The sequence below is a fragment of the Puma concolor genome, chromosome B4, assembly GCF_028749965.1.
Source record: "Puma concolor isolate L17-30 chromosome B4, mPumCon1.1.hap2, whole genome shotgun sequence".
NCBI lineage: Eukaryota > Metazoa > Chordata > Mammalia > Carnivora > Felidae > Puma > Puma concolor.
The window spans coordinates 114,999,115-115,024,502 of NC_141673.1; the positions used below are offsets into that span (position 1 = coordinate 114,999,115).

The 25,388-nt window shown below is 44.4% G+C and overlaps 1 long non-coding RNA gene across 3 annotated transcripts in view; it reads left to right on the forward strand.

The window, feature by feature from the left end:
* LOC147579436 (uncharacterized) overlaps positions 1-15,741 on the forward strand; it is a 33,860-nt gene extending 18,119 nt beyond the window's left edge. Inside the window, exons 2-5 of one of the 3 annotated variants that reach the window (XR_015253941.1) lie at positions 12,011-12,292; positions 12,953-13,021; positions 13,752-13,949; positions 14,218-15,741. This is a non-coding gene — a long non-coding RNA (uncharacterized LOC147579436). The remainder of the gene's footprint in view (positions 1-12,010; positions 12,293-12,952; positions 13,022-13,751; positions 13,950-14,217) is intronic. The other 2 variants (XR_015253942.1, XR_015253943.1) reach the window with 2 other exon arrangements.
* Positions 15,742-25,388: the final 9,647 nt, after the last annotated feature.

Genomic DNA, 25,388 nt, shown 5'->3' on the forward strand with positions numbered 1-25,388 from the left:
GCCCTGCAAAGTTACAGGATTTCACATGATGGAAGATTCTTGTCTAGTCAGGCTGCTCAAACAGTCTGTCTGAAGAGGGAATGAAGAACTTTTGGCCAACCAAGTAAGTCCCTTCCTCACATGTATCCTCTGGGGCTGGCACTCCAGAGGGTAGTTAGCTGGCCACCAGAAGGGTCCATAGGGGAAGGGAAAAGTAGGCATGGTTTGGTTACAGAGATACAGATCTAATCTGTGAGACAATTTCAGCATCAGAGGGTGAGAGGCAGTGATGCTCGACGTCGATGGGCAGCATCAATGCAGTTTCAGGGTGTTAGCCGGCTCAGAGCAAGACTCAGCGACTGGGTACCTGAGATGAAATTCAACTCCCAGAGGCTTCACTTCTGGCAACACGCTGGACTGAGTTAACTCGGCCAGCCCTTCTTCTAGAGACACAGAGTGATCCTAGAGTTAATAGAATGGAAAAAACAAACAAACAAAACTGTGTCGTTGTCATTTTTTAATGCAAGTTGAATTCAGAAGAAAGAAATGGAAACTCTCGCATGACCGAAGCAACGAGTGAACTAAAATCAGAATGGCCAGCTTCAGCCGAACCGACAGTGACCCAGGAGGTGAAAGGCTAGACTTTTCATTCCCATGCATGGATAAGAAGCGTGGCCTCGAGTCCGATCAAGGAGAGGAGTGAGAAGAGAGGTTTTAGCCTAAAGCCAGAACTCTTGAAGAGCTGTTGGTTTGTGAGACGGGGTCAAGAAAACTCCATCCCATGGTCCAGATGGGTATTCGGGAAGCTTTCTGCCAGACCTAGGGCTCCAGGCTGGAGAAAATGTCTACAGTGAATAAAATTAAAAGCCACCCTTTGGGGTGCCTGAGTGGCTCAGTCGGTTGGGCGTCCAACTTTGGCTCAGGTCATGGTCTCACAATTCATGGGTTTGAGCCCCGCGTCGGGCTCTGTGCTGGCGGCTCGGGGCCTGGAGCCTGCTTCAGATTCTGTCTGTGTGTCTGTCTCTCTCTCTGTGTCTCTCTGCCTCTCCCCCTCACACTTTATCTCTCAAAAATGAATAAACATTAAAAGAAAAAAATTAAAAGCCAACCTTTTACTTCATGCTCTGGGGTAGGATCTGAATTTACGTTATACACATGGATTGGGACTCCCTGACCGAGGGACAAAATGCTCCAAACTGAAGAGTGCTTGATGTTCCGTGGATGCCTGCACAGAACTAGGGCAGACACCTCACAGCCCGTGGCACATTGGCTGGCCCCCACAGAACGATGCCCTCTACTGAAGATGAGCTTGTACCAGAAAACCTCACCTGCACGCAGAGCCAGATCAGTATGGGAGAAACAAAAACTACACAGATCGAACACTTGGAAGGGACTATAAAATAAACATTTTAAAAATACAGGATAGGATGTAGAAACCATTAGGAAAGAATACATTAAAAAAGGCAATTGCAAAGGTTTGTAAAAGCACCACACAGGGAACTACAGAAATAAGAATGACAGCCGTTAATTACGGACTCGTAAAACAATATTTGCTACGTGGCTGAGGCGCACGTCACTGAACCAGAAGGCAGATCCGAGGCTGTGACTTGGAATGCTACACAGAACGTTCAAGGCATGGAAATCCATTTTGACTAAGTCCGTGGAAGCCAAGGACGGCTCACGCTACTTGGCTATGGCAGCAAAACCAACTCTAGCCCCACTTACTAGGTTCTGGGGTTCCTCTTGAACCTGGTCAGAAGGGACAGGAGGGACAAGGGCCTGAGCTTGAAAACCCAGAGCCTTGGGAGCCCTTGATGTGTAAAGTTTGGGAAAGGAGGGCTGTCTTCCTGACAGGCCTGACTTATCTACCTGTCTGGCCTCTCAAGACTGTTCTGTCCTAAGGTTAGCTCTTACCTCGAGAGGAAGAGAGGGAAGTGTCCATCTTCCCTCCAGATTCTTTCCAGGCCTGGGATCCTCGTGCCAGGGCTATAAGAGCTGTGAAAGGTAGTTTTCTAAAGGCCACAGTGATCAGTGCCTCCCTGAGTAAGGACCCACCCCCAAGAGGAGGGGACATATCACAAGCCCTGTGGTACCTGGGAGAAGGCAGCTTCCCACCCCCACCCCTCCCCTCCCCAAGCAGGATACATAACAAAAGGGTGAACAGCAGGATCAGTGAGCAGACTCCCTCTATAAAATCCTGTGGCCATCAGTGAGTCCCTGATCTATGACCCACTGCTGGCCTGCTCTCTGAAAACTGGCCGCTGCTCCCTCCACATCTGCCTGACCCTTTCTGGATCAGACCTCAGTAAACTGTGAACCTCGTTCTCTTGGCTGCTTCTCCCAGGCCTGGTATCCCCGTCCCACATCCCCACACTCCCCGTGGCTTCTGGTTTGACACAGTCTCGAGCGCTGGCTTGGTCATAGCCTGAGGACGACTTTTCCACAAGCAAGCAGGATCTTTCCAGAAGGCAAACCCTCCCTTTGCTTCAGTGCCCTGGGAATCAATGCTTTTTCTGAGAACCTTGTGACATGTAAGAGAACATCGGGAAAAACACAGTTGCTACAGGGGGCCTGGGACAGTCTGATTTGGAAACTGGAGATAAATTTTCCCAGACCCCTTACTCAGGGGAACCCCAGAGAGCTGCAGTTATTAGCATTTTGCAGTGACGGGCAGCACACGCTAATGGCCAAAGAAAATAATGCCATTAACACCATAATGATGGGGCAGACAGGACTCCCATTGACTTCAGAGGGACCTGGGCTCTAGGTGACGTTCAAATGCCCTCTGCCTGCCTTCCGTGTTCAACATGTACCTGTTCCAAAGCTGAATCAGCAGTGCGAGCCAATTCTGCAACAAAATGAAGACCTTTGTTATCTTAAATTACTTGTACCATCTAACTCCTTATATAAAGCAAAATGTCTCTTAATAAAATCACCTTGATTTCCATTAGTATGTAGTACATCATCACAGTGATGATTTTATTAGGCCACTAGACCCTCAGAGAGTGTTAAAAGGCTGGCACAAAGGATGTCAATTTAGTAGGGGAAGCTGAGTGTCCAGTTTTCTACCAGAAACTAAAGTCTTGATTCTGGATATCTGAGCAGACATTCATTTTAAAGGATGTCTCAGGGGCGCCTGGGTGGCGCAGTCGGTTAAGCGTCCGACTTCAGCCAGGTCACGATCTCGCGGTCCGTGAGTTCGAGCCCCGCGTCAGGCTCTGGGCTGATGGCTCGGAGCCTGGAGCCTGTTTCCGATTCTGTGTCTCCCTCTCTCTCTGCCCCTCCCCCGTTCATGCTCTGTCTCTCTCTGTCCCAAAAATAAATAAGAAATAAATAAATAAATAAAGGATGTCTCAAGACCAAATTTGTAGTCAAGATATTCTTTATTATAACCCAAAGTAATATATATATATATATATTACTTGTATATATATTATACAAGTATATATTATACTTGCAAATATATTATATATAATATGTTATATATTATATATATTATATAATATATTATATTATATATATACATATACATATATATATATACACATATATATATATATATATATGTGTGTATATATATATATATAACCCCGCCTTCAGAGATAGGCTACTTCTAGCAAAGTATTAGGAAAATAAAATATTTTCAAATCAGGTTTTGCTCCTGTGTTAAAAGTCACAAGTAGGAAGTTCACCTTTTTCAATTTTCTTTGCTCTGTTCCCCATAACGCAGGCCCCATGCATTTTGGATCTGGCCTGCGGTTCTGATGCATGTACGTGACACATTTTCTGGGGCCTCTTAGTACCAGTGTAGCCAGGGGCCCAGGCACTTAGGAGGGTAGGCGGGATGGAAGGAGTGCAAATGCTCTGTCGAGTGCCCTCCAGGGTGGCAGGTAATGGCAGTGAGGAAGAGTTGCCTGGGCCTGAGCCCCATTTCTGCCATTAATCGGCTGTGTGACTTTGGGCATATCACTTTAACCTTCCAGCGCCCTGGTCTCCTCGTCTGTAATTGGAGATGGTGGGTAACAGCCTGTCTTGAAAGTTGTTTTTGATGATCTATGTATAATACCTGTAAAGCACTTACCTTATGTTACTTATTAGCTAAGTGAACATTCCTTCGTTTCCAGAGCCAGAACATAACATCACACACCCAAGAGAGGAATCCCTCCTGAATTCTGTATCCAGGGGATATCCTTTTATGGCCACGTGGACGCCGAGGAAGACAGAGACATTTCCATTTGGGCATTCTTAACTGAAAGGAAAGATTTTTATTAACCAAAACAGGACTTCGGTAGGCCAAAGATGTAGAGCGGGGACAATTTAGGCTACTCTAAAAGTAGGTTCTTCTGACGAATGAAGGTAGGATTGGCACCTAGCTCACAGAGTGATTGGAGAACGGAATAAAATAACCCATGTGAAGGTGATTAGCACGGTACTTGGCACAAGGGAAGCACTCAAGATATGTTGGCTGTGCCTATGCCAGAAGCTCCTGCACCCGATGTCCTCTCAAAGCTCACCGGACCCCACTGCTGAGGCCCTATTCACAGGTGAGGAATCGGGGAACCTGAGCAATCACACAGGATTTTTTTTTTCTTTTCTAATGTTTATTTAACTTGAGAGAGAGAGAGAGAGAGAGACAGAGCAAGAGCAGGGGAGGGGGCAGAGAGAGCTGGAGACACAGAATCCGAAGCAGGCTCCAGGCTCTGAGCTGTCAGCACAGAGCCCGACATGGGGCTCGAACTCAAAAACCGTGAGATCATGACCTGAGCTGAAGTTGAACGCTTAACCCACTGAGCCCCCCAGGTGCCTCAACACGAGAATTTTATAGTATGTGCTGGAATCAGGGCTGGAGCCAGGGCAATGGGGCTCCACGGCAAATGCTTTCTAATATGCCTCTCTGTTCCTCATCTGCATATTCTGAGAGCGTTGAAGTCCTCCTAACCTGCTCACAAGAGTTGAGCCCTTCAGAGTGCGGTATTTTTACAGGGTGCTCCCCTCAGCCAGCAAGGTGGCCAGCACCCCCCTGAGAGACTCCCACCTCCAGCGGTTCTGTGATGCCATACTGGTGGGCTTGTAGATAAGGCAATCGCCGACGAGGAAGAACTATCCCAAGATGCTACCATGTGTCAATTCTCCACATCCCCAGCCCCTGAAAACACCTCATAACTGGTGGGGGTGGGGGACAAGCTACTCTGCAAAATGTTTTTAAACCCTAATTAGTGGGCTAGCCCTTATTATATGATTGAACCCCATATCACCTCCCAGAGCAGCCCTTGTCTAACACCATTGATTCAGGTTTTAACTTGGAGTTTTTTTCTCCTTTTCCTCACTTGCTGCTGATCTATGGGACACAGTAGCCTCTGTTCATTACTGCGTGGGTCTGCAGTGACCTGTGACGTGGTGTTTCACATTTAAAGTTACTCAAAGGCCTCGATGCACACTATGACCCAGCAACCTGGCCTCTTTGTTTTCTAACCGTACAAACCACCCGAAAAACAGAACAAAAGGAGGTAAGGCAGGGAAGTCCCTAAAATATCGATACTCAATCTGCCTTTGGATCTTGGAATTGGAGGGAACAAGATGCTGATGAGCATAAAGTTATGGTTCCACGTGCAGGTGGGTTAGTCTTTAAAGGGTCTGACCAGCATGGCCTTGTACTGTCCCATCTATACAGGACTTTTGGATGCGTTATTTCATACGACCCTACCCAAACCCTGTGAGGTAGGTAGGACATTTTACAGGTAAGGAAACTGAGCCTGTGAGAGGTTAAGTGACTCGTCCCTGGTTACAGAACACAGCGAGTGCTCGGACTTTTGGCCCAGTGTCCAGCCTGCTCCACCACCCAGCCCCGTCTCCCTGGAGAAAGTGTTACGTGTAGCTGAGCCCGAGTCCTAGCAGCCCCCTCGAGGTGGTGCTTTGAGAGTCTGGGCAGATTATTAGATCAGGATAAGTTGAACAGCTTGATGGGATTTAATTGTTTGGAAGGTAGTCAGCACATTTCCCAACACTAAGGGAGACCGCTGGAGTCTGCTTTTCCCCGATAATGATGCTACCTGATTTTTGGAGAGTGCTTTCACGTTGACGCTTTGTTTACTTGATTCCAGTCCGGGATGTGTGTGAAAGGTTTCATCTTCGTTAACATGTGCAGTAACATACTGGGGGAAAAACACCCAAGATGATGGGAGATGAACCAAAAGGAGACAGGCAGGACTTCTTTATGCCACCTCCGTCCCCGCTTACCAGTGACCTGCCGGCCAGGTGTGCCCCGTGGGTGCCGCTCCCTCTGCCCATTAGGCACCATCCACTTCCCTGTGTTGCCAGGCGAGCTTTCTGACCTCAGAGGGTGCCTCACGTACTGGCTGCAAAGGTGTTTTACTGACTTAATGTCCACGGAGACTCACTTGAAAGCAAGCTTCTGGGTGAGCCCGAGAGCAGGGGTGGGGCTGCTGGAAACAGGGCTGGGAAGGCACTGCAGGCCTGCAGGGTCCACAGTGGCACGAAGCTTGCATGCCTCCACGGTGGTGGAGGTAGGCGGTCCCCGGGAGAAGAGCTAACCTTTTCTTTTTTTAAAATCTGTAGTCAGAGGGGATGCCCTGCCAGGCCCTGGGTCTCCTCTTTTTTGGGTGGTTTTCCCTACAGATGCAGCTGAGGGCTCCACCCCACCAGACTGTGTGGAAGAAGCTGGAAGGGATGAGGCTGCAGCCCTGTGGAGCCAGGGCAGAACCAGCCCTAAGGCCCCCTGAGCGGGAAGAGGCGGGGGGAGGGGGGGGGGTATCAAGCCCAAATTACAATGTTCAAAGGAGCACAGGTCTTAATGCTTCCACACTCGCCCTTCCATGGTCTGCCCTGGAACAGCAGCCAGGGAGATTCCTTTGGAACAGATCTGGTCACTCTGCTGCTCCCAGCTGGTTTGACAACACCCCAGCCCTTGGCACTGTCTCCCCTCCTGGCCTCACCTCCTACCTCTCTCGTCTCAAGGGCTCCAGCCACAAGGCCTCCTGCCTCCCCCTCTTCAGCCATGCTCACCCCCCTTTTGCACTAGCTGCACCCTGTGCCCAGCATGCTTGTCCCCCGGAAATTAACATCCACCACCCCTTCAAATCTTGCATCAGACTTTCCCTTCCTAATGCAAACTGTCCTCCCCACCCCCACCCCCCATTTCCTTAACGGACCCTGCTGCCTACTTTTCCAGAGCACCATTCATTTTTCAACCCACAAATATAATCATTGATTATGTTCACTGTCTGACTTCTCCCGCTAGAATGTGAACGTCCCTGGGGGCAGGAACATCTTTATCTTACTGACATGTCCCCAGTGCCCACGTAGTGCCTGGTTATGCTTGGTTGGGTAAACGGATGCAGAAGTGATCATCCTCGGTTACAGACTGTGGCTGCGCCAAGGTACCCAGCACCCCTTTCGTGCTGGAAACTACAAATGCCCACATCAGCATCCAGGCTTCTGGAAGAGGAGCTGTAAATGCTAGGCAGGGAGTCTGGCTCCTGCCAAGACAGCTGAGAGGGTTCTCGTTTCAGCCAAGACCTGCAGCAGAAACCTAGTCCTACAGGCTGTAGGCATGGGGTGTGGTGGGGGGCTCTAGGGCAGGAGACGGCCAACCTCCAGCCTCGGTTGGGGACAGCAAGACTCACTCTAAACCCCTCCACTGCCTGAAAAAGGTGACCTCAAAACTTTCAGCCCTAGGCTTGTTCCAGGTTGAGGCTTGTAGGGCTAGATGGGAAATGGTCAGGGCATGAGTCGGGGAGGGGCAGAGAGAGAGAGGGAGACACAGAGTCTGAAACAGGCTCCAGGCTCCGAGCCGGCAGCACAGAGCCTGATGCGGGGCTCGAACTCAGGAACGATGAGATCGTGACCTAGGCTGAAGTGGGATGCTTAACCAACTGAGCCATCCAGGTGCCCCTAACTTTGTAATGCATTTTATTTTTTTTTTCAACGTTTATTTTTATTTTTGGGACAGAGAGAGACAGAGCACGAACGGGGGAGGGGCAGAGAGAGAGGGAGACACAGAATCAGAAACAGGCTCCAGGCTCTGAGCCATCAGCCCAGAGCCTGATGCGGGGCTCGAACTCACGGACCGCGAGATCGTGACCCGGCTGAAGTCGGACGCTTAACCGACTGCGCCACCCAGGCGCCCCTGTAATGCATTTTAAACAAGTGTCCCCACATCTTCATTTTGGACTTGTCCCTATAAATTCTGTAACAGGTGGCTCAGTGAGCTAGGCATCTGACTTTGGCTCAGGTCATGAGCTCACGGTTCATGAGTTCGAGCCCCACATCTGGAGCCTGCTTTGGATTCTGTGTCTCCTTCTCTCTCTGCCTTCTCCCACTCATGCTCTCTCTCAAAAATAAATAAACATTAAAAAAAAAAAAATAGACTTGCCCCATGAGGCCACCTCTGAAGGCCAAGCTTGGAGCCTGCAGACCTTGCCTGTGAGTCCACAGGCCAGGCCTCAACCTAGAAACATGAGCACAGGACCTGCAACTCGGCATAGCATCCGAGAAGCAGAGGATGGCCTGGCCATGGAACTTTGCTGTAGTCCTTTCTTAACGGATCATGGGCGTAGGGGCCCTGCTTCCTAAGTTCTGAGGCCCAAGAGCCTTCAGAAGATAGCCTCCTGATATTTTCTACAAAGGTTTTGATTAGCAAAAATAAAAATAATTTAAAAAAATAAAATGGATTAAGAATTTTAAGATGCTGGCCACAGAGCATTAAACCAAGTGGGCCCTTCTGAGGACTGACAGTGCTAATGACATTTCATGGATCCTCCTGCCAGAAAACTCCACAACAAACGTAAATCACTTGTGTCTGAGACGTGTAGCATGTTTCTCCTTGAGGAAGGAGCCCTCGGGTGGAGTGGATGAAGGTACCAAAAATTGTTTCTGCGCCACTAACGAAAGGATCTGCCGTTGCGTTTGCAGGGTGGGGGTGGGATGAGCAGTGGCAGAATGAGGTGACATCAAAGGTGGTGTTGGGCCAGACTGGGTTGATGTCCATGTGAAATGCCTAGCCAAGACTCTGGAACATTCTCCATTCAGAAAAGTGGTCAGTGATCAGTGACAGGTAGGTAAAAAAAAGAACGGGGCACCTGAGTGGCTCAGTGGGTGAAGCGCCTGACTTCGGCTCAGGTCATGATCTCACGGCACGTGGGTTCGAGCCCCGTGTTGAGCTTTCTGCTGTCGGCACAGAATCTGCTTCAGATCCTCTGTCCCCTCTCTCTCTGCCCCTCCCCAACTTGTGCATACGCACGCTCTCTCTCTCTCTCTCTCAAAAATAAACATTGAAAAATTAAAAAAAAGAAAAAGAAAAAGAAAGAAAAGAGCAATTAGAAGGAATAAAGCCGAGGTTGAGTCATGATGTTGTGGCTTTTTATGCTGGGAAGCCCAGGGCCTTTCCACATGAATCAGCTTCAAGTCTCATTACTAACAATATTTAAGTAGACTTCCTTGGATATCAGATGCTGAGGTAGGTGCCATCCCCTCACATTTGGATGGCCCTTTACAGTCTAAAACCTGCTTCTATATATATAATGCTTTCAGTGGACTCTCTCAATAAGCCTACTAGGTTAGCAGGGTGTTGTTATCGGCAGACAGGCAGACTGACTAGTCTGAGTCCACAGAGTCAGTAAGGGCCCAGAGGGGGCACGAGAACTCAGTTCTGCTAGCTTTGAGTCTAACGCTTTTGTCCTTTCCTCCACGATGCTTCTGTCACGGGTGGTGGCGGCCATCTTTCCAGAGCTCATGGCCTGAGACAGACAGACAAATGCAGCCCAGGGCATCACAAGCATATAGCAACACGTTGACTAATGGTCTCCAATTACCGATATCCTGGCAGCAAAAGGGCAGTGAGCTGCTAGGGATGCAGAGTATCAGCTCCGCTTTCAGGAAAAACTAGGTGTTCAGAGGGATTGGATGTTTCTTTCCCTGATGCAAATGGTACATGAACTGCTTTTTGGGGGCATCCGATAAACGTGAACTACAGACTAAGTAAAGATGAATAAAGGGATGCTCTCCTGAGTGAGTAAGCATTTTGAAATGGCCCATTAACCTCTTATCAGAAGGATTCTTTCCTTCGAAGCGCATTGGTCACTTCCTGCACTAAAAGGTGTGCAGACGATTTGCCACATCACATTATTATGCACAGCTAACTGCTTTGCAAAAACTTGTACCTGCAGATGCAGTCAGTGGGTTTGAGTTAAATACCTCAATCATTAACTTTTTCTCTCAAAACTAACAAGTGCAATTAGCCCATATTAATGAAATAATCTTGAGTTCTTTTTTTTTTTTAAACCGAAGTTCCATTTGAGTCACACAAAAAAGAAAATGCATCTAAAAATCAGTTCCATTTTAGAACAGGCACATGTTCCAAACAGCTGAACTTATTTTTCCTTCTTCAGATTCTGCAAAATTCACTCCCAGGTTTACTCTCTATGCCAAGTTTCAGAGCTGAGCAAATTTTTATGGTCTAGTTATAAACCCTAGAAAAACAAGGTTTATAGGAAATGTTGACACAACCTTAACTAAAGTGGTGTTAGCTGACACCTCTATATTTTCAATTTGGGGATTTCTACTGGGAAAATATAAACGCTAATTCAGCAAAGGAAGCCAACTATAATAAAAATGTTGTAGTCTTCCTGTTCACCCCATGAAGTTCTACTTCAAAAGATGCCAGTGCAACATGGAGGTGAGTTAGAATTAGTATGCTCAGTATGTAGGGCACCTGCAAATAGCTAAGCCTCCTGGTTACTATAAACTTTGCCTGGGAATGCATGACCTCACCATGAGTCATGGCTGCCCACTGCAGTCCAGTCAGAGAGGTGGCGGCGGATTCCAGGCCTTTACGCGAAAGGCATCTACTATCCTTGCACCGCGCACCTCCAAATCTACCATAAATAGAGACCAGAGTAGGTTTTTCACGGACCAGGAGAGCGAGCCTCCAAAACACAGAGAAGCCAAAATGTTGAGAGTTGAGTAAAGGCGCACCGCGGACGTTGATCCCGAGCGCGGTCAGCTCAGACTGGGGCCAGTAGCGGTGCCAGGGGGACCCAGGTGTGAGGGCATGCCAAAACATCAGGACAAAGAGCCAACGACAGTTCTCATTTCCCCAATCCCTCTAAACAGCCCAGATGAGAAGCACATGTGTTCCATATTTAGGCTTTGATTTTTTTTTTTTTTTTCCTTCTGAAACAAGAGGAGGTGGGAGAAGGGGTGAAGTTTGACTCAGGTCCAGAGATAAAGACTGACATACACAAATGGACCATAATAGGGGGCAAAGTGAGTTAAGCTGAAGTAAATGTTTTAAAATCCTCAGCTAGATAGACTAAACAGTATTGGCCTAGGAGCCAAAAGACCCAGCTGTCTGTCCCGAGGCTCCCACCGGGGAAATGTGACTCCAGGCAGCCTGCGGAGCCTCCCTGGTGTCTCTGCTTGGTCATCTGTAAAATGGAGGCCGGCCTCCATTACGCGACAGCGGGGAGGAGTAAGTAATGGCCCTGGAAGTGCTTGGTGAATTTTAAACTGCAAGACGAATGGGAGTATTATGCCGTGTTGATTGCATTTCTCCATTGGAAAACTGTGTTCAGAAAATGGAAATATTTTCAATTGAGGGACAAATCCATCAGGATAAAGGGGGAAAAAACCCTTCCTATTTGTAATTGCTTTTAGTTCATCCTAGAACTGATTCAGAGGGCCATTTACCGCTGACATCTTTGCTTTTGTGTTAAGTCTAATAGTCTACTAAAAAGGCCATTTGGGTCGCACCCCAATTACCATCACATATGTCTAAACTTCACCAGCTCACAAGGGACCGCTAAGTTACATATCTTCATGAACAGAAAGTATTTTGGATGATTATTTTCTTCCTCCCAGGTTTCTAAGGCTGTTGGCAGCATTTTCCCAGAGTGTTTTCAAAAGCTTTCACAAGATATCCTCATAACATTGGCAAAAAATATGAAGCATACTTTAAAGGCTAATGCTTAACTTCTGTAGACCCTGATTTTTATTTATTTATTTTTTTTTTCAGGTTGAAAAGGAAGACAGGAGTTTCTGGATGTACCTGTCAAGACTAAATGATTGTTCATTTCCTGTGAATTGGGAATAACGTAATCACATGCAGCTGGGGAGCTAGGCTGTGTTTCTTGCTTTTTCCTCTTCCAGAAGCTGGGTCCCTTACCAGCTGGGAAATATTACTGTATGAACGTGCTGAAAAACTTAAGGGAAATGAAAAGAACAACAACATTCTAGATGTCAGCAATCAGTTTGATGGTCTTACCTGTACCAACCTGAGAGGATTTTAATAGCAAAAGTTTGTAAAGATTAATTTAATTTAAACTGAGTTCTTAGATAAAAAAAAAAAAAAAGCAAGTGTTTACAGAATCACAAAAATCTTTGTCTAGGATCGAGCTGATTAGAATTAACCTTGTCACAATTACACACGCCACTGACTGGGTAAGTTTGAGAGAAACAATTTAAAATAAAGTATTTTAACCCAAGAGAAATGGATTAGTAGGAATCAAAGTATCCGTCCTTTGCTAATGCAGTCATTACCTGGGGGAAAAAAAAACCCCACATAAATTCAATGCTGAGTTTAAAATTGGAATTCAGCAAAATGTAATCTCGGGCACTTATTTTAAATGCACGCTTCTATCTTTTAGTATAATAAATTTTGTTCAGGGTTTCATTAGCCATTACACTATACATTGTGATTATGTCAGATATTAGATGCTGAGAAATGGAGCCAACATCTCACTTCAGGTGGCTCCTGTTCCAACTCATCATCAGAATTAATTAAAGAAAGAGGAGGTGGGATGGGGAGCAGGAGAAATGTTTGGATTAGTCAGCTCACCGTTTTTTCCTGGGAAGGTGAGGAATGGAAGGAGAGAGAGGCCAAGGCAGAAGGAAAGTCTCTGTTGGGATGCCTGGGTGGCTCAGTCGGTTAAGTGTCTGACTCTTAATTTCCACTCAGGTCATGATCTTGCGGTTCATGAGTTCGAGCCCTACATGGGGCTCCACGCTGGCAGTGCAGAGGCTGCTTGTGAGTCTCTCTCTCCCGCTCTCTCTCAAAATAAATAAGTAAACTTTAAAAAAGAAGAAGAAGAGGGGCGCCTGGGTGGCTCAGTGCAGTTTAGCATCCGACTTCGGCTCAGGTCACGATCTCACCATCGTGAGTTCACGCCCTGCATCAGGCTCTGTGCTGACAGCTCAGAGCCTGGAGCCTGCTTTGGATTCTCTCTCTCTCTCTCTCTCTCTCTCTCTGCCCCGCCCCTGTTTGCACTCTGTCTCTGAATCTCTCTCTCAAAAATAAATACATTAAAAAAATAAAAATAAAAAAAAGAAGAAGAAAATTCTCTGCCAATGGAATCTTATGGCATCACTGCCCATCCTACCCAGACTTGTGCTTGGAAGAAATTTGGGGCCTCAGGGGAATGTGAGGGGCTACAGTCGCCCTGGATCACCATGTGCATGTGCATGTGGTTGTCACATTTGGCTAGGCATCAGAATTACTGGGAGAATTTTTAAAAATAGAAAACAACTGGGTCCCATCCAGTCCTGGGATAAAGCTCGTGCATGACATCATTTTTGTTTTTGTTTTTTTGTTTGTTTTTTTTTTAATGTATGTTTTTAACACACCCAAGCCTACAATTGATTCTGAATGCTGAGCCAACATTGAAAACCAGGGGTAGGCGATAGTTGGAAATTAACTAAAAGGTGAATTTGACAATATTGCACCTTATCTAAGTCTCTTTCATATTGTTTGAATCCAGAGAACTGCCTTTTCTGACGTCTACCAAACACAAGATGATGAGGATGACAATAATAAAAAATATCAATGCTGCTGAAGCTCCTTGGGGACTCTTCAGAATGACACAGCACTAACACATCCATTAGGTCATTTCTTTTCCCTCTTCTCTCTCTTAGTGCTTTGAGGCCAGCAGTGAGAGCATTGTCACTCCATCTCACAGGTATGAAAGCATGCCACATCCTGCTAAATCCCCCACCAGTGCGAGTGGGTGGGCTGACCCTCCCATCAGCTTGGCCTGACAGCTGGTTTTGTGACACACCTGGGACAGCGGGCAGGGAGGGTCCTCTGCCCTGAGTTGATTTTATGCTCCTGTAGTAGAAAAGGCAGAGAATTCAGCGACTTGAATTAGCTCCCAACTTGACTGCAATTGGAAAGAAGCTTTGTGTTTTGTTTTCACCTTTTTTTTAAATTAAATGTTTTTTCTTTAGTTCACTTATTTATTTTGAGAGACAGAGAGAGCGAACAAGAGAGGGGCAGAGAGAGAAGGAGAGAAAGAGAGACTCCCAAGCAGGCTCCACACTGTCAGCGCAGAGCCCCATGAAAGGCTCCAACTCAAGAACCGTGAGATCAAGACCGGAGCCGATATCAAGAGTCGGAAGCTTAACCAACTGAGCTACCCAGGTGTCTTGTGTTTTGTTTTCACCTTAAAGAGCCGGCTTATATCCAGCATGTACAATAGATATGATAGATTTTTGCCTTTCTGTTTTACACAAGTCCTTTTCTGAAGCTTACACATGTCTCCCTTGTCCATGTCGTTGCTTCCTGGGATTCAAGAGAGAAGAGATCGTGAGGAGAAAAAGACACAGTGGGACGGTAGACGGCAGGTTGCCCCTGGCAGGCCGGGTGGAGCAGGCAGCTGTGCAGGGCTCCTGCCTGCCAGCTTCTTTCACATCACGAGAAGCAAATGGCCCCCAGGTGAAGGATGGGAGAAGCAGCTGAGAAATCTTCCTGTCATATTTGGGTTTATTTCCCTGCCGCCTGAGTAAGCTTTCAGTAACCTTGGTCTTTCGATTCAACTATTTTGATGGAAAGAAATAACGATCATGGCAACTGTGGCTGATGGATGTTAAGAGCTGGACCTTACCCTTTCAGGGGAAGACTGCTTGAGAATGGACTTGAGGACAAAGGCGTTACAAAGCATGGCACCGGAAGCTGTTTTTGCTGATTGGACTTACCTTATTAACAAAATCATTTCACGTTTTGTGTGAACATAAAGAAAACTTCCTAGGTAATCTTTGAAGGTGTTGGATGCTGTGGTAGCTACCACTGTGGCAAAAGGGCAGTGTTGAAGTGTAATCAGTCTCCCAGATAATAATATTTTACTGATCAATAACTTATTGTACTTACAGGTTTGCCCCGTCATATAAAAATATATTTATAAAAAGTATCACCCAGACTTTAAATTAGTAGACTGACTGTTGCTTTAATCATCTTTTATCTTCTACATGTGTGAACCTAAAAGATTGATGGTGTTTTAGTTATGTCTACATCACATCTGATTTCACAATAGCCTGTGGAGAAACCTATTCTTGATAGTAATAAAAAAGGATTTCGTATAGAGTTGCATATATGGAACTTAGCTAGTTTTTTACACCAGGTATGTAGAGCTACTTTCTGGGATAGGAATCACAAATGGGTTTCATCCGAGCACGAACTGGGCAGTTCACAGAAGTGGCATCCTGAGTAAGCTGGTCTGGGCTCAGCAAACGTGTGTGCGAGATGGATTAGTGATGTCTGCCATGGAAGGACAAGGTCCTGGTGCCATCTGTGTGCCATCTCTGTCATGGGAGGAAAGGGAAAATACTGAAATATGTAGCAAATGTGTATTTCACTATGCGCAAAGATGCATAAAGAATTCCTCTGATGACACAGTTTTTGCCAGAGCAAAGACTCAATCGATAACTTCAAATAGTGTTAGATTTCAGAGTATTATTAAAAATACTTAATGCATATCTGGGTGTCTAAAAGAGTAAGGATTATTCATTTTTCTCAACATGTTACAATTGTTATGTGAAATTCTGGAAATTAAGTCTGTCATCATTATGGTAGTGACTATCAGTCAGAATCTTCCAATTATGTAAGCAACTCACAAATGAGTCTTTTTCCTTGAATTCCATCAGCACTGAGGTACACTGCAGCCTGATTATTTTCATTAATGTAGTTTTCATCGCACTCAAAGAAAATGCCATTGTTTGGTGATTATGACGCCCATGGGGAAGTCATAAAGTCTGTCATATTCCTAAGTTCCATCTAACAGTATCAGTGAGGATACAACTCTAGCATAGTCATTTATTTCCTATTAAAGGTAATATCAATGGAAAAGCAAAGTGGGGTTATCCCCCTGGAGAGACCATGAGTTTAAGATGATTAATGTTGTAAAGAAATAGCTTTCTTATTGAATAAATAGCCTTTTCATCAGATCGTTTTAAATTGCAAAATTTAATTTCAGATAGAAGAAAACATTCCTCAATTATACGGCAAATAATGACATATTTACACACTTCTTTTTTTTTTAATTTTTTTTTTAACGTTTATTTATTTTTGAGACAGAGAAAGATAGAGCATGAACGGGGGAGGGTCAGAGAGAGAGGGAGACACAGAATCTGCAATAGGCTCCAGGCTCTGAGCTGTCAGCACAGAGCCCGACGCGGGGCTCGAACTCACGGACCGCGAGATCATGACCTGAGCCGAAGTCGGCCGCTTAACCGACTGAGCCACCCAGGCGCCCCTTTACACACTTCTTTAGCATGTTTTCTGCCAAAGATTTATCATTTCAGATCATTTTCGTTGTGTGTTTCTTAGTTGCATATTATTCCTCTTACCTTTCAAATGTATAGACACTTTTCATTATTCATTGATTGAGTTCTTGAAGACATGGGTTGACTACAAAGGGTTTGATTCTGTTTATTTTATATAGCCAGGAAAGTGACCAGTCATGAAAGAAACCCTCCAAGAATTTGTTGTGTTTCCGTACTCCTCCTCTAGCTGTTAGCCAACAAATCCATTTTCAGTCAGCAAATCATAGTTCCATATTTCCAGGTGCCATCTAACCCATTGAGCATCTTGCCACTTTCTCCAAACCAATGTTTGGAAGTTTCTTTTAACACATCTTCTTCTCCTTCTCTTCCTGGGTGTTCCATATACAGGACTTTTTTAGTGGGGAAGAGAGTGACAGTGGAGTTTGCTTTAACTATGAAAGTAGCTTGCTTGAGTTACAGGAGGAAGCAGGACAGGATTTTTCTGAATTCTTACCTTGTCCTTTTAACGGGGCACATTATCTTTTCTGTTCCCATATATCATTTGCCTTTAAGGATCTCTGGGGAATAACTGCTAAAGCTGGAACTGGGTCCTTCCTGAAGCAACGAGGGAAGTGGGGAGTTTCTCCTTTGGTGTCACTGTTTCCAAGATAGTTGTGTTCACCAAGATGGAAATTTTCTCCAAAATTATGTATATGCCGGACCTCTGGGAAAATAGGTGTAGGCATGATTTGCTTTTATTCAACCCTAGTGGCCAGCACAATAGATACCCAGCCCTCAGACTAGCTTTTATTTTATAGGTAGGTATTCTGAGCTGGATGAGTAGAAAGTGTTTAATTGCCTTAATTTCAGCATTTGACAGAAACTTCTTTTAGAGTTTGTGTCATGAGCGCTGGTTGCCTGTTCAGTGTCTATTCTTGCTTATCACCAGCAACGTGCCCAAAGAAAGATTTCATTTGCCAGACTCTCTTGTAGGTGGGGAGGGCAGGGGGCCACTGAGGGGGAGGCCTATGTTGTTGGGTGGAACTTTTTCCATTAGACTGGCTGTCAGCTCCCTTATGGGAGAAGTTTCTCCTTTCACCCTCTCTCAGTGGATTGCTGAGTCCTTAAAACTGGTCTTAGCTCATGTTTGTGCAATTGTGAGCCTTGCCCTTCCAGTGAGTATTTTGATAAAAGTTATTAAGTAATAGGGAAGGAAACATTCTGATCATGTTAATGCAAGCAGGATATAAAACAAAAATGGAAAGACACCGGTGAGGATCTTACCAATTTAGGTCTAATTACAAACACAATGCCTTGGAAAAAATTAGGTATGATAAATCCAAATGGGAAGGTTGTATGCATTAACAAGGATAGATTTGTTATTTTCATTAGAAAACATTAAGTACTGGGGCACATGGGTGGCTCAGTCAGTTGAGCGTCAGACTCTTGGTTTTGGCTCAGGTCATGATCCCACGGTCATGGGATTGAACTGTATCTGGCTTTGTGCTGAGCGTGGAGCCTGCTTAAGATTCTGTCTCTCTTTCTCTCTCTCTCTCTCTCAAATAAATAAATAAATAAATAAATAGGGGCTCCTGAGTGGCTCAGTTGGTTAAGCACATGACTCTTGATTTCAGCTCAGGTCATGATCTCACAGTTCATGGGATCAAGCCCTGCATCAAGATGTGCGCTGACAGTGTGGAGCCTGCTTGGGTTTCTCTCTCTTCCTCTTTCTCTCTTCCTCTCTTCTCTCCCCCCTCAAAAGAAAGAAAGAAAGAAAAAAGAAAAAAAAAGAAAACCTTAAGTACTAATAGTTACTAGCTGGGGGGGGGGGGGGGGGAATAAAATCACGAGCAAGAAGACATGGTCCAGGACTTTCCGGAGTTGACAATCTAATGGGGAAGACTTATAGTAAAATAAGCAATCAGGGCAGACACGTACAGCCACACAGAGTATGCACTGGACAACTTCAGGGGACATTTGTCACATAGAGTACAGTATAAAGGGTGCCCCACTGCAAGGCATGACCTGTCCAACTACAGAGGTGGCAGCCCTCGAGGCAAGTTTTCTAAAGTGTGCTATGTAAACAGTGATAGAGGTCATACTGTGCCAAGAGAGACATAGTACCAGCCCCTGGCCTAGCCTAGGAGGTGGTTTCTTGGAGTAAATGGCATTATACCTGAGACTCCAAGATCAGCCTGAGTTAGCCAGACCAAGAGGAAGAAGAGTTGCCCAAGTAAGAAGAACAGTGTAGACAGAGGCAGGGACAAGAGGTGGTAGGGCCAAGTTAACCAAGGAGTACATATAAGGAATGCCACGGCGGCTCAGTCCTGCGTGCCATCTGGAAGGCTTCTTTTTCAAGCTTTCCAAATCCAGATCAGCTGCACTCAAACGTGATGGATTGTGAAAGAGAAGGAGCTCCTCACCTCCCACCTCTGTTTTCTGAAGTTCTCAGCAACATTTCCCCATATAGTACAGTTGGTTCAAAAGCTCCAGGAAGATTCCCTGCCTTCAGACAGATGGGTCCCAATGGTGGGCTCCCGTTCCTGCCACCTGTTCAACTATATCAAATGTCAAGCATTTTGATTCAGAGAAACTAAATCAATCTGATTGTGACATTTCTCTTCCTCAAGTCTTTTAAGGATTTGGGGATTAAAAACAAACAAACAAACAAAATACTTTGGAGGATCAAATTCAAAGTTCTTAGCATGGCTTACACGGTATAGTCATCTCTCACAGGGCAGGGAACATTTCTGTCTCGTCACTTAGCATTTGTCACAATAGCTGGCACAGAGTAGCAATGAATGAATGGCCAGGCAGTTTTTTCCTGCCCGCAGTTTCCCCCTCTAGTCTGCTCCAAAAAGAAGCGGACTGGCTTCCAGGCAGGGCAAGCCCTGGTCCACATCCTGGGTTTTCACAAGCGATAACCGCCCCCTGCCACAGCTCGCTGACTCTTCAGGTTCTGGGTCTGCTCTTCCCTGGCACCTCAGGCACAACCAGTCAGGGTGTATCATTTTAATATCCCTGCTACTTGACACTTATCAAAATTTTGGTTTATTGCCCTAAAGAGAAAATCATGCAAGTGTGAAAGATGTATGCACAAGAATATTTGCTGCAGCATTGTTTATCATGGTGAAAAATTGGAGTGACCCAAATGTCCATTAATAGAGGGCTGGTCCCATCAATTATGGAATATAACACCCAGCGGAATAGGAAACAACCTTAAAATGGAAGAAGGAGAGTCTACTGTATTTCATCAAATCTGAGATACCATCATTTTCAAAATGCATCATTATTTTATGATACTAAGAAAAATAAGTGCTGTCAATTAAAAGACAGTGCTCTCCTGTTATCTAGAATTTTTACTTTATACTTATTAGCTCCTTTACACTTTGGCGTATTTTTATACATTACTCTTAATGCATTCCTGAAAAAAATATATAAGCATGATAAATTAATATGTTTCTGGAACATCTTCATATTTAGAGTCCAACTCTTCTCAATGCTTATTAACTCAGACGTGTCAATGTCCATGTATGTTTTGAAGCCATCAAGACTGTCTGGATGCTGAGTTTCTTAAGAATGCACGAAAGAGAGAAAGGCATTGGGGTCCTCAGTTGGCTTTGCAGTTACATAGAATTGGCCAATTTTGGACTTGAGCTTGAGGAATATTGATAAACCACTTCATATTTACTTCCAACAAAACTCCCACACTCCTCCCTCAATGATGTTGCTCCCAACAGTTAAAAGAAAACTCACCTCTTGCTCATGAATTTTCTCCTAATCCATTAACACCCATTCCGAATGTTTTGATGGTTTTGTGAATGTGTCTACAACGGCTGCCTGGCCAGGCATCACGATTTGTTCAGATGCAGCCCCATTCCAGGGGTGCAAATTGTTTTTTAAAAAAAGTGTTTAAGAGGGGTGCCTGGGCGGCTCAGCTGGTTAAGTGTCTGACTTTGGCTCAGGTCATGATCTCACAGTTTGTGAATTCGAGCCCCTTGTTGGGCTGTGTGCTGACAGCTCAGAACCTGGAGCCTGCTTCAGATTCTATGTCTCCCTCTCTCTCTACCCTTCTCCCACTTGCACTCTGTCTCTCTCTCTGTCTCTCAAAAATAAATAAACATTAAAAAGAATTAATAAAAATAAGGCATTTTAGAATCAATTAAATATCTTATATGTCCAAAACATGTTGAGGAGTGACAAAATGTCTAGCGATAAATGTATGTAGTATATATACAAGTATACACGTACATGTATTTATATTAATATGAAATTAACTTGAGGGATGTTAAATAATAACATGAGGATGTTTATCCAATATTATCAATAGTCTCTTCTAAGTAGTGCAATTTAAGATGATTTTACCTTCTTTGTATTTTTCTGTATATTTAACGCTTTTATTTGCAGTAAAGATGTTGCATGTTTTCAAAAGTAGTAAACTTTATTTGTTAAAAAGAGGGATGATATTTATGGAAAATTGCCTAACACATAGGCATTTCCATTTAAAATTTGATTTTATATCCTATGTATATGTTTTAGGAGGTCTGTAAGGCCCCTAAAATTAGAAATAGTCCTTTAATTTACCTGTCACACTTAGCATAAAATCTGAGCTCCTTCCCAGAAACCCCTGCCTCACCCCTGCCTACAGTGCTGATGTGAGCCCTTCCAACTGTTCTGAGCTCTCTCCAGTAGGCACACACGAACCCGTTCAGTCCTTGAACACCCAACCCCTTGTCCCCCATGACTCCGTCACACGGGCCTCCAACATTTAGCTACATGCTTAATAAATGAGGCCACCCTTGACTGCTTGATCTAAAGTAGTCTTCCCTCATTCTTCTTCATCACCTCGCTCTGTTTTGTTTCCTTCAGAGTATTAATTACCATATGAAAACCACTTCAGTTACATGTTTGTCCTCTTGTTTATAGACTGCCTTTTGCCACTACAATGGAAACTCCATGCGAGCAGGATCCCTGGCTATCACAGTAACTCCCCTCTCTGCTGTGCTCAGTCACTGACTGGCATTGGTAGCAGCTCAAGGGGTGACAGTCTTGGTGTGAACGTGGTTGTGGGACCAGAAGGGTGGATGCAGCCCTCTTGACAGCTGATAGAAGAAACATCTTCACAACACTCATTGCCTTTTTCACTTTCAAAGGCAGTGGGAGACTTATCACATATTACTCAGGGCCTTCTTTTTGAAGACCCATGGGGGAAAAAATTCCCTCAAGTATCAATCCCGGGAGGAGTTGTGCTTTACTTGGGCAATTGGTTTGTGTATTTAACTAATTAAATAATTAAGAAAATTAATTAAGTAATTGATGATGTGATCTGAGTTCTCTGTTTTTGTAAATGTGTGCCTGAAACTTGGAACTGGACTTGTAGTCTATTTTTTGGCAAATGCACAGGAACGCCTATAAATATTTATGTATATTACTTGAACACATATTTGTTTTGGATCAACGTTACTCATGGGTTAATCTTATTTTTCCTACCTACCCTAATCCTTTTGCCCCATGCTCACAACTTACTCATTTTTACATTCTCTTCTTGTACTGCACACATTTTAATAGGTCACATTATATGTTTTGAAATACAGTGTGGGTATAAGTGAATTAGTTGTTGTTTTGTTGTTTAATGCTAAGGAGCCATGATTTAGCCTCAACCTTCAGCTTTACACCCACCCCATTCTCCTCTGTCACTCTGCCCTGATGCTCACCGCTTTCTTCTTGATCTTCCACTGGAGTCTACCACATTTTATTACCAAGATTTGCTTGGGAATCTTGCCTGCCTTAGAGAAGAGTATTTTGATGTAGCCCTATCAATTTAGCCATTGCAAAAAAGTAAAATCACTATGAATTACCAAGTGTCATGCTCAGCCAAACTTTCTGCCTTATTCCCTCTCCCACACCCTCTACTGCTAATGGTGGGAAACATTCACCATCCACTTCATTCATTTCCGTATGGCTTGTAATTTTTATGGGTATGATTTTTTTATCATTGGAGGGAAAAATAATAAAGAGAGATGAAATTCTGTATATGGCTTATCCTCTAAGAAGTTTTAACCTTTCCCTCTCAACCATCATTATAATGGAGTTTTAGAGTATTAGCTAAGATGTATGCATACAACAGAGAGTACAAAAAAAAAAAAAAGCTAGTAATTTTTTAGTGTAGAGCTGAGAATAGAGGATCATAGTATGGACAAAATATCCCCCTACTCTGAGGTCCTATGTACACTAAATCAACGAGGACAACCAAATCAGAAAGAAAACCAAAAAGGCAAGAATGTCCTTATTGAAAGTGGAGTGAGTCCCATTACTAAACAGCAAAATCTGTTAATTACTGGAGAGTAAATGAATTTGACCACTGCAACTTTAAGGGAGAATTAAGAGAATCTGATATGTGGACCATTCAAGATTCATGTGAAATCAAGAGAACGAGCAGACATCTTATTTAGAATGATTGATGGCCCCTGCTGTGATGAGCAAGTGTGAAAAACATATGCCGCCTGGTTTTATGTGTTTTGCCTGCCAGATGGTGCCTAACCCTACCCCACCCCTGAACCTTCCCTTACTCCCACCCATGCCAATCTCTGCCGTATCCCAACCGCTCTCCCTAGTCATCCCCAGTCCCTGTAACCTAATCCCCCCTGCAGAAGTGGGGGTGGGAGAAAGGGCTGCGTGAGGCTCAGGTATGAAGTACAGATGTCTGTTTTGCATGTTATTGGACAAAATTAAAAGCTTAAATTAGACTGATCTGTTTCCTAGGCTATATGTCAACAGCATCTAAATGTCACATACCTGTCTGTCTCTCTAGTAGGTAATCTTTCTCTCTTCATTGCCAAGACAGTTCCTAGAACATAGTAGGTATGTAATAAATGTTTACAAATGAATGAATAGCTAAATAAATAAATACAGGATCAACAAAGAAGGGAATGAAGTGAATTTGGCATCATCTGATCTCTGTAAATCCAGGCTTCCTCCCAGTGTTGAGTCCTCTGTGTGGTAGGCTGCTGTAGAATTTGCTAGAGAGTCACATCAACCTTCTCATTTTGTTATTTAGGAATTATATACCATTGTCCCTTCTCAGACAGCTGTGATATCACTGACTTCACTCTAGTCTTCCCGTACTGCTCCTCTTTTTCAAAAGATACCCCAGTGGAATCGGGGTCACATTTGCAATCACTTTCCATTACTCAGATTATAATTCATCTGGTTTTATAGGCCAAGCTCTCTTCAGGCTACATTTTCTTTCACTGGGAATGAAATCCTCTTTTACATATAAATGTATACTTTTACTATGAAAGTAATGTAACTACATTACCAAGAAATCCAGAAAACAGGGATGAAGGGAGAAAAAAAAAAATCACTCCTAAGACTAACTCTCTAATACAACCACCATTAGGATTTTGGTAAATTTCCAATAATGTTCCCTATATGTTTGTTTTTACATAATTTCATATGGTTTCATTCAGTATACATACAACTATATTTCCTGACTTTTCTAACTGGTCAGGAAAGTCGAAACAACACTAATGACTTAGCCCAAAGGATTAATATAAGAAACTAGGTAAACAGGTATTGGAGCACTGAAGACACATAAAGGAGACTCTGAAATAAAACAGACATGGTCAGTGCAAGAAGCAGCTACTACCCCTAGGGCTGGAGGAACAAAGAGAAGGGGTCAAGGTAATCAGAACCTAGAAGCTTGGGGGAGGGGCAGCAGAATTGGGACACAAACCTCAGGGAGGGCACCCCACAAGGGCTCCGCTCATAGTTCTGAAGGGAGGGATGATGGGGCGTGGGCAAACAGAAACTAGAGCCAACTACTGGTGAAATCAACTGCCACTGTCCAGAGTGCAGGGCCACTGGTGGGGTAACTGATGAGACAGGAAGCACTAGGGAAGCCTCCTGCCCTTCTCCCCACTCTTGCCTTCATGCTCCCTCTAGGGCCCCCTATTGGGATCCAATAGGGAGCCAGCAGGCATAGCAGAAATGGGTTTGTAAAGTTCCGTCTCCCAGCACCACGGAGCAAAGTGGGTTCCCAGATAGGAGACAGTAGCTTAGTAAGGAACCCATACCTTCAAAGCTTTATTTTGGGTGTGACTACACAGCCTATATGTTAAATGGTTGCACCGTCTTTCACACGGTGGTTGTACCTCATTTACTTAATCATTTCCTTATTCCTGAACATTCTAGTTTATGGCCAAGATTTTGCTTTCGAAAGTAAAGATGCAATGGAAATCGTGCATTTGGTTTTCCATTCTCTTAGGATAAGTTCTCAAAAGACTAATACTCTGTGTCAAAGGACAGGATAAAAGCGTTATGACTCTAAGGCACATTGGCAAAATGCTTTTCAAGCCGGTCGTCTCAGTTTGTGCTGCTACCTCCAGAATGTAAAAATACAAGTAGCGGTACAAATGGCTATCGCCTACCACATCCACAGACGGTGCCCTCATTCCATTCAAGACATCGCCTTCGCTCCTGATTTTATGAACAAATAAACAAACGCTTTCTCATGTAGCTCATAGCAATTAAGATCCATGTCAACCCTTTTGCTAACATTCTAAGCTAGAATATATAGTGATTTGATATGCAAACTTTTCGGTATGGCTCAAAGGCTACATTTTTGGTTTAGGCAACTCGGTTGAAGAAGCTCCTTTCTTCCTTCTCTCTTCACCTTTAATTGTTTTTTTGAGCTCCTGCACCCCAGGAGCTTAGCCCTCTATAAGAGCAGAAACTATTAGGAGGAGTCCTACCCACGTCTTGGCCCCATCTCTCTGAAAGCCGTGGGAGTAAGCAGTGAAAGCCGGGATCCATTCAGTTGGTGAGTCCTGAAGACAAAAAATAAAGAGCTTGATGTAAAT